Genomic DNA, 9,541 nt, shown 5'->3' on the forward strand with positions numbered 1-9,541 from the left:
CACACAAAAATCACGGGGATGGGGCTAGTGAACCAAGTATTATACACAGTAATGTGTGTTTGTACCTAACACAAGGTTCAATAGATCATCCATGCGACATATAATGTGCCAGATTTTAGTCATCGGCTGGCAACATCAACAAGGAACACAATACTATCATAACAAGCATTGTGCCTCATATAATAGACAAGCCTAGTGACACGAATGATCCTTTCTAACCAACTACCCTACACAATCATCAGTGATTGCACACTACACAAGTTCACAAAGGAATACTGGTGGCATCTATTTGGGGCCAGATTTTAGTCACTGGCACACTAGAACGCAAATTCGTGCATAACAATTAGCCTCATATAACAAATCAAATCTGTAGTGAAGAGATGTTTTTCTGCAAGTGACGAGATGCCTTCTATAATGTTGATAATATAAGGTTTAGATCGTGATAGTTATTGTTAAATTGTTTATCTATCTAAGTAGGATGCATTTGATTTCACATAATTTAGAGTTACGGAAATTTAACAACTAAACACAGTTAAATTGTTAGAATCAAAATGATGTGAGCTATATTCAGCTGTGTTCATCATTGTGTATGTGAATATGCTACAACTGAAGAATACATGCATTTGATTCCATCTCTGTATTTTGTAAACTGATTTGAATGATTTGCATAATTACTATTTTTGTGTAATACATGTAAAATGTCTATTAAGTTTTAGGGGAATTTTTCCAAGGCGCCCTAAAAACTTTTCGGGGCACATTTTGTATGTGCTCTCAAAAGTTTTCGGGGCACATTTTAGATGTACCCTTAAATTTTTTTGAGGCACATTTTGGATGTGCCCTAATAGCTTTTCTATTTGAATGTTCCCTCAAAAGTTCTGGGATGTGCCCTCAAAACTCTTTCGGGACATGCTAAAAATGTGCCCTAAAAGGTACCTACGAGAGCACATTTTTTAAGTGCCCTTAATACTTTCTGAATAGCAAGTAAATTTAGCATATTTTTATGTGTCATTAAAAGCTTTAAGGGTACATTTTACACACTTAAGGGATTTTAAAAGTGTCTCCAAATCCCTACCGTGATGTAATGAGAGGAAGAGAGGGTGACGGTCTCCTTTACAATCTCCTGGCCGCAAAGTGGAACGTCTGTCACTTGGAGTGTTCGAGGAGGAGGAAAGGGGGAGGGGGAGCAACTTGGATAGGATCCGTCATTACATAGGTTCAGTGAGATCATTTTTTTAACAGAAAAAAACATGTTCAAATATTGTAGAAAAATTGACAACAAACATATGTTCTATATATGCAACCCCTTAAAATCACAGCTTCAAATTCAACCTACACTTAGAGAATAAAAAAAGACAAATCTTAGGCTTGAATAGTGTGAAATCATGTTCACCTAAAGGTGGCACTATTCCCAGTAGAGTTTATCTTTTTTTGTTTCGTTGCCTCTAGATGGAATTTTGAGCTGATGTTTTGTAAAGTTGTAGATATAACCTGTAGGCATGTTGTACACAAGCTTCAATTTTTTTTTGCAATTTGTACAAAATAATTATTGTGAGTTGATCCTATAATCTTATCTAATGGAGCGATCCTATATAAATTTTCCCCAGAGAAAAAGGGAAAGGGAGATCGGAGTGCAGTAGCAGACGAGCATCCTCAAACTCTAAGTAGCACCAGAGTATCTACCACGAGCTGTTTTCCTTTGAAAGTACATGTCCATACTGTGGCAATCCCCTGCTCCCCCTACCAGGCCTAATACCAGGGATAAATATATGAAGTAACTACGAAGTAACCATTTATATTAGTCCATGATTTTAGTAGGCACCAATAAGGTATCGATTCAGCTCTAAGGGTATCTCCAGGGGCTCAACACAACTAGATCAAAAGTGTTAGTTTTGGTCCATACAAACAGAAAAAAAGGATAAACCCTCAGCCTAGTGGTCCGATGCATAGTGATCGTCATGTCCGAGCCACCGCGCCTGTCCGTCTTCTATCTCCTCGGGCCCTCATAGCGGCCGCTTAGTGACTTCCTCGCTTCCAATTTTGCTTCGCTTCAACATCTGCCTCGCTTCTGGATCTTCACCGCTTCAGCGGCCACACTAGGTCTGGCTGGTTGTCGGCTCGTCTTTTGTGGCACCGTTAATAGCGCCTGCTAAGTCCTTTTATAGCCAAGCGAGTGCACTTCTCCGTCCTCAGACACCCATCACCATTGCCGCCGGCTACGTCCTTTTGGTAGCTCCACAGACCACTAGTAGCAGGCGCCTTCTGTGCCGACGTCAGCATCGGCCGGAAATGGGTGGACTAGCACAAGGCCACCGACCTTGCCAAGAATGACATCTCCCGCCGTCCAACACGACGGTGCCGAAGGGCTTTGGCATCAACCTGAGCGGGTCCCCGTGCTTCCTCTGTCCAAAGGCAAGGAATTCAGCTACAAGGTCTTCCAGAGACGACAGAAGGAGGCAATGTGGTTCGACTCGTAGTACTATGCTGGTAGTGCCTACTGGTCTGCCCAGTTTTGCAAGGAACGCGAGGCCACGTTGAGACACTTTGAACGCGAGCACCCGCCGTCGGCGAAGAACGAGACCGAGCGGATCACATTCTGGTCAAGGCCCATCCGCACAGTGAAGAAGGTCATCGACAGTGCCCGCCAATGAGCATTCATACGGGAGGCCACAACTGGCAGCATCATCAACCTCAACTCCGACGACAAAGCATACGAACTGCGGACGGCATGGGCGCCCGACGATGAAGCCTAGGATGATGAGCCTTCTGATCCTATCTGTTTTTTTACATGTTCCATGAATAAAATGTGATCTTCTTCTTCATGAACTATTTCGATCTTCTTCTTCCTCAAGCTTGTTTCAAAACACCCTCATTCATTGCCCCGGAATGCATCGGGGCGCTAGGGCTGTCCCCGGCCCAAAAGGTTAAACGAGGTCGGGCATCTATTTTCGTGTCCACGGCCCGCCCCAAACCAACCAAAACGTGTGTCCGGTTTGCGTCGGGCCGTTGCAGGTAGTAGGCATGTTCTTATGGGAAATCCAACTCGATCAAGGGTGCATATGAACTCGTTGTGTGAAAATAAATTTTAAAGTGTCAAAAAATTATAAAATAAATTTTGGTATGTATATCTAGACATTCTATGTTGGTACACAAGTTTTCAGGAAAAAAGAATATTTTATGTATCTCGTGTAAGTTTTACAAATCGGAAATACTTTTGTACATGATATTTTTTTTGTCTTTTTTGTACATGACACATAAATTATTGTTTTTCCACGAAAACTTGTGTACGAACAAAGAATGTTAGGATGTACATCAGAAATTTTATTTCTGAGTTTTTGACATTTTTAAATTTATTTTTAATAATTTTATATAATAAGTGCATATGCACATATGAGCCAAAACGCCACCTCATGTTCTTATGTATTTTTTTGTTTGTTGAATCGAATTACAATGTGCGTCTTCCATCTCTTGCCAAATGTTGGCAAATTCAGTTTCCAAACTGTTATTATTGAATAGCCTATAATTTTGCTACTTTGACTAAATAGATAAACTTAGGGAATTATCCGTAAAGGTAAAAGTGCTTCATACATGAGAAGGAGGCGAGGCAAGTAGGGATGCAATGGGTACCCATGATCCATGTATCCGCCAGGTAAAAACCTAATAGAAGTATGGGTATGGAAGAAAATATTATCCACGGGTTTGTAAATGAAAAATATCATACCCATCGAGTAGAGTGGGTACGGGTATGGGATCGTAGAACCCATACCCGCGTACCCATGTACCCATATAAATTTAACAAAGTGGACCGTCGTAATATTCTAAACTACTTAATTCCCCCCTAATCATGCCTTCATGTTGCTAGGTTGAATCTCATGTTTACCGATCTCACAATCATTCGTAGGTTAGTGAGGATTAGACCCCCTTTTAGGATCACTTTACCGCCGGTCATATTTTTTTGATCAATTTGATGTGTTATCAGCGCGGGTATTTTTACCCGCGATACACATATATCTTATTGGGTGATGGGTCAGATTGAAAGAGATGAGTACGAATATTGGATGGCTCTATCCATACCCAAACCCTGCGGGTACCATCCCTAGAGACGAGGTGAAGCTCTGACGTATATTTCAAAGCTATAGTGGAAATTGCATGTTATTTTTGGATACTTTTATCAAGTGCAAATTTAATAACATGTCAGTTGGTAGATAGGGATTATTTCTCGGTTGGTCAATATTTTACCTTCTATACTTTTAGAAGTTTATCTCGAAAGTTTCTATCTGGGCATGTGTATGCGTTAATGGTGTTCTAAAAAGGTCCTTCTTTTAGTTTATGGTCTTCTATTTTCAGGAAAACCAAAATTGAACCCGGGTGCATATGCACCCGGTATGTATAAAACATATTTTAAAATGTAAAAAGTTTAGGAAAAAAGATTCACATGTAGAGGGACATGTTTTATGTGTGCACATAAAATTTCACATAAAATCGAAAATTTTGGTACCCTGTGTAAAAAGGACAAATAATGCTAGAGAAATAGACTACTTTAGCACTAAAAATTTATCTTTTTACACATGACATAAACCATAACGATTTTTGTTGAAAACTTTGTGAGCATGTAACATGTCAATATATACACGAGATATTTTTATTTTTATTTTTTAACATTTTTAAATATATTTATTATGCATTTCAAATAAATGGTGCATATGCACCTGGGTGCAGAAACACCATGTCCTCTATTTTCGACATATTTCGTGCTTATACACACTTATTTGGCTTATATGTTAGTATAGTCTAATGTTCATTATTTTTCTGCTATCGCTGCTGTAAAATTTACAAGTTAGAGTCAAACAAGTTTAGATTTAGTATTCCCACTGTCCACCGAAAATACACTTTTGATCCCAGATGCACATGCTCCTCCCACTCAAAAAAATATTTTAAAATATTAAAATAATTCGAACAAAAATTGCGTGCATACATGTCGATACTTTAGGTGTGTGCATGCCAATTTTCGTGAAAAACCGACATTTTTGTGTGGTAGTGTAAAAAAAATAAAAAATATCTCTGTAGGAGCTATTTTTAGCATCGGATTTGTTATTTCTACACACAAACAGTAATGTTCTTTTGTGAAACCACTTCGCGAGCACATCTAATGCGGCATTTTTATCAGAATTTTTGAAACTTTTAGAATGCATTTAAAATTTATTTTAAAAATAGGAGCATCTAGTTTTGGGTACTGAAACTTCTCGTCCCACTGTCCATAAAAAAGAATGTCGTAACTTTATCAAAATATGAAGTATCTAAACTTGTTTTAGCCCAAAGAGGGCCCAAGTCACCTGCTCTCTCTCCCTTCTCTCCTTTCTCTCTCCAGAGAAGAAAAGGGCGAAGAGAGATCCGCATCGATTTCCGGCGGCGGGTCTGGTAGCTCCTCTCTCCCGGGGACGGGGCTTGCCTGTGCCGCCTTGCTGCGACCATCCGTGCGCCCCCAGCATAAACTAGGCATCGGACGGCTGCCACCTGAAGCCGGACTAGATTGCCGTTTTTCCTCTCGTAAAAAAAGGCAAATACTTACTCTTCATCATCCTGTAATATACGCACGTTGTTTTGGGAAATCTCCTCCCGGTGGCCGGCACAGCGCAGACACGGAGAACGTCCAGCCGCGCGCTGACCTCTCCGCCGGGCTCCAAGCACTGCCTTCTCCTACCACCCTCCTCTCAATCCCCCTCTTCATTCCGGTCGTCGATCTCTGATGCGATTGCAGACGGACCTGGCACGGCGTCTATGTTGACAGACCTTGAAGCTGCAGACCGCATTCCCTGCCGTCCGCGCTGCGTGCCAAGTGTGGCGCCCGTCGACCACAGGTCCCGTTGGGCTAGCCTTCTTCTTCGCTCCTATAGTGCTATGGTGGAGAAGCTCCTGTTTGGCTTCCATGCATCAACCAGGCAGGAGCAGAATCCAATCCACAAACATATGTAGATCACGCGTGTATGCAATGCGAGATGTTTTTACTACTCCCTCCGTCCCGGTTCGCAGGGCAAAATTTGCCAATATCTTGGCCAAGGTGAAATCTCATTAGCCAAGATTTCTACATGCATGGAGTACTAGTGCGTGGTGTTTTCACATGCATGGAGTACTAGTGCGTGGTGGGAGATGAAAAGAGGAGTGATTGCATGCAAAAATGAATTAGTTTACTCCCACATTAAATGCAAAATGTGCCTAGGAGGTAAGAGATTTGGGGACAAATATTTTTTGGAAATTTGCCTTGCGAAATGGGACGGAGGGAGTAGCTACTGTCTTGTCCCTCATGTAACTGAAGGCAGACGAGACCGTCGCCGACCAGGTATGCGTGTTAGCGACAAAGTATCGAAGGGAATCCGACCGGTCTGCAGCATCCACGTCCGTGGACCTCGACGCCGGGACATCACTTGTGCAGTCTCCACCCTTTTTTTTGCGAAAACTCAAAAGGTTTGCGTTTCGATTCATTGATAGAAAAGAAGTTTACAATACAAGTCTAAGAAAAGGCCGAACACCCACAGTACACACCCGACACTCAAACTAGACTACGACAAAAAGGCCGAAATCCGTCGAGCGCTCCTCCGGGACACTGCAGAGTGAGCTCCTCCGCAAGACAGAACCCTTGCCGATGAAAGTCGCAGTGCTCGCGCATCGTCGAAATTACCAAGAACCTGACAGCTGCAGCCAAGACGCGTACCACCTAAATCCCGCGAGCCCACCACGGCTCAGCTGGGAGCATTGCTGCTCCGGCCTCGACCCGAATCCGAGGAACGCCGTCGGCGCAGCGGCTAGCTCCCGGCAACCTCGACAGACGTGCAAGCGTGCAGTCTTCAGCAGCCCGCCAACAAACACGAGAGGCCAGCCCACCACTCGCTCATCCGGAGGCATGCTTGCGCTGATCGAGGAAGATCCTCATCGCGCAAGCCACCGCGATACTACTCGAGAGGCCGGCGCGCTACCCGCATCGCAAGACACCTCCCATGTGGTCAGCGGCCGAGATCCACGAGGAAGACCAACGGCCCGAACTCAAGTTCCCAAGACGACGCCTCCAAGGAGGGTACGACGTCCAAGACGCCGTCGTCGCCCGATTTGGCTAGCCAAATCTGAGGTTTTCACCCGGAACATGAGACCCTAGGCAAGGGAGGTGCCGAAACTCCTCGGTGACGCCACAAGAGGAAAACGGCGCCCTCAGGCGTCGCCGTTACCGGCCCCGAAAGGCAGGGCTTTCGCCCAGAGCATGGTTCCTCACACTGCAGGCACTATCATCCTTCGCCAAGACCTCCTGCGCTGACCCTTTTCTCTCAAAGCGCTAGCCTTGGCAGCGCAACCCGCCGGCAGCACGTCCAGCGCGCCAGGTCGGGGGCAGCCATGCTCACAAAGGGACAGGTTGCCTAAGAGGGGCACTACTGAGCCGCAAGCGGTGCAGGTGCCACGAGACGCCACGCCAAGATGGCGTAGGGTTCTGCCCAACCAGGCCAGAGCAGCAGCACATGCGCTCGGAGCCGAGAAGGACGGACAAGGAGGAGGTGCCTGGCCGCACCCAGGCGCAGGAGGGTAGGATGGCTGGTCCCGCCAAACCCAGATCGGGCCCAAAGGGCCCAGATCCGAGCCAGCAAGCCCGCGCCGCCATGGCGTAAACTCCGGCCGCCCAGCACCACCTGCCGCCAGCGCCGTCGCCCCAGCGCCGTCGCCGTCGCTGGCCACCCCTACAGCTTGGCCGCGCCGCCCACCGCTGGACTTGGTGGCCGTCCGAGGACAGCCGCCGCCACGCCACGAAGCCGCCATGCTGCTGCTGAGGCAGCCGCGCCCCTCGTCAAGCGCGCCGCCCTCACCGGCCGCGTCGGCCCGCGCCAAGGCTTCCGCGCGAGGGGGAGAGGAATCCCCGCCGCCGCCAGCGCCCGGGCTTTGCCCAGCGACGCCCTCCGGCGGCGGCGAGGGGAGGGAGGAGCAGGGTGAGGAGTCTGGGCCGGTGGCGGCTAGAGTTCCCTCCCGTCGCCCACGGGAGCGACAAGGGGGAACGAGAAAGCAATCATGCAGTCTCCACCCTCAGTCCGTCGCCCGTCCCTAGCTTGATGTCATCACCATCCAGTCCGCATGCCGGCGAGATAGAAGAGGGCATGGGAGGACATGCCGGCGAGTTGAGGAACGGGATAGGTAGGAGGCCGTGGCCGGAGGACACATCGGCGACTCGCTTCGCTATTCCACTCCACCCTCTAGCTCTGTCCAACGCCGAAGGGAAAGAGGACTGAGATTGCTGGCGAGTTCTGCGAATTATTTTCAGTACCACGGTGAGTATTGACCGGATTTGTATTGCCGTATTTGTGAAAAAAATTTGCCAAGAAAAAAGGCAAGCGAGGGGCGCTGGAGGCAACCACCGTTAGATGGATAAAGTATGGCCCGGGCGCACAGATGGTCGCACGGAGGCGCCACAGGCAAGCCCCGTCCCTCTCCCGGGGGCCTCTGGCTCGTCGGAGGGGGCTAAGCTTCTGGATCCGCCGTGCGGAGTTGTATAGCTGTAGTCTAGGTCTAGGCTATGTAGCTAGATGTGAGCCGGCCATTTCCTTGTCTCCAATGGAGATGGTGGCGGCATTCAATAAGTCTGCTCCTGATGTGGCTTCAGCACGACGGTTTCCGGTGCTGCTGGTGGCAGATCTGAGAGCTAGGAGTCCAGGCGGGGTCGGCGTGGCGGCGGCGGCGACTTCGGAGCGGTTTTTGTCCTCCAACTCCGCTGACGTGGTCGCGTTTGCTCCGACGCCGCCACAGAGTTCGGGAGGAACTGTACAGGAGTGTGACCGGCCGGAGTCGTCGGCATGCTCCAGGTGCTGCTGGTTTCGGTGCTGGGTTCGAGGATGCTGGCAGGCGGTTCTGCTCTTCTACGGTGACGTGGTCGACTGGATCGAGCGGTGCTGCGGCCCGATCAAGCTCAGGGTCTTCCCCGGCTGACGTTCCCCAGAGGAAGTGTTCTCGCCGTCCGCGGCGGGTTCCATGAGAGGTCCACAAAGCAGTTTAGCTGCGAGGAAGCTTGCCGGGTCAAGGTTTCTGTGGTGCTTCGTCTCCTGCTCCGGTGGCGTTTTCGGCGGCGGCGGCTCTTAGACGAACGATGGCGTTTCAGTGCAGGGTCTCCAAGAACTTGTTTGTAATCTTTTCTTTTTAGGGGTCCTTTCTGCAAAGTGTTGAGACAGCTGGTGCTTCTGGAGCATTCTGGCTGGTTCTGCGTGCGCTGTAAGCTGGTTGTTTGATGAATGAATGACACGCGGTACCTTCTCAAAAAAAAAAAAAAAGTGGAGTAGTGAATGAATGGCACACGATATGTCACTCCCATTGGAGGTCAAGTGGTCAACAAAGACTAGGAGAACCCCCATTTGGCCCGTTCAACTGGCGGAGCTGTCTGTCTTATGAAATCAGCTGATCGTTCAGTGTCACCAAACACTTAACTAGGAGAAGGCCGAGACAGTCGGTTTACGCCAGGTTGTCCTAAGTGGCTACTGGCTTCTGAGATCTCCTCTTGCTTCTGAGATCTCCTCTTGCTCCT

Source organism: Lolium rigidum, chromosome 4, assembly GCF_022539505.1.
Source record: "Lolium rigidum isolate FL_2022 chromosome 4, APGP_CSIRO_Lrig_0.1, whole genome shotgun sequence".
Taxonomy (NCBI): domain Eukaryota; kingdom Viridiplantae; phylum Streptophyta; class Magnoliopsida; order Poales; family Poaceae; genus Lolium; species Lolium rigidum.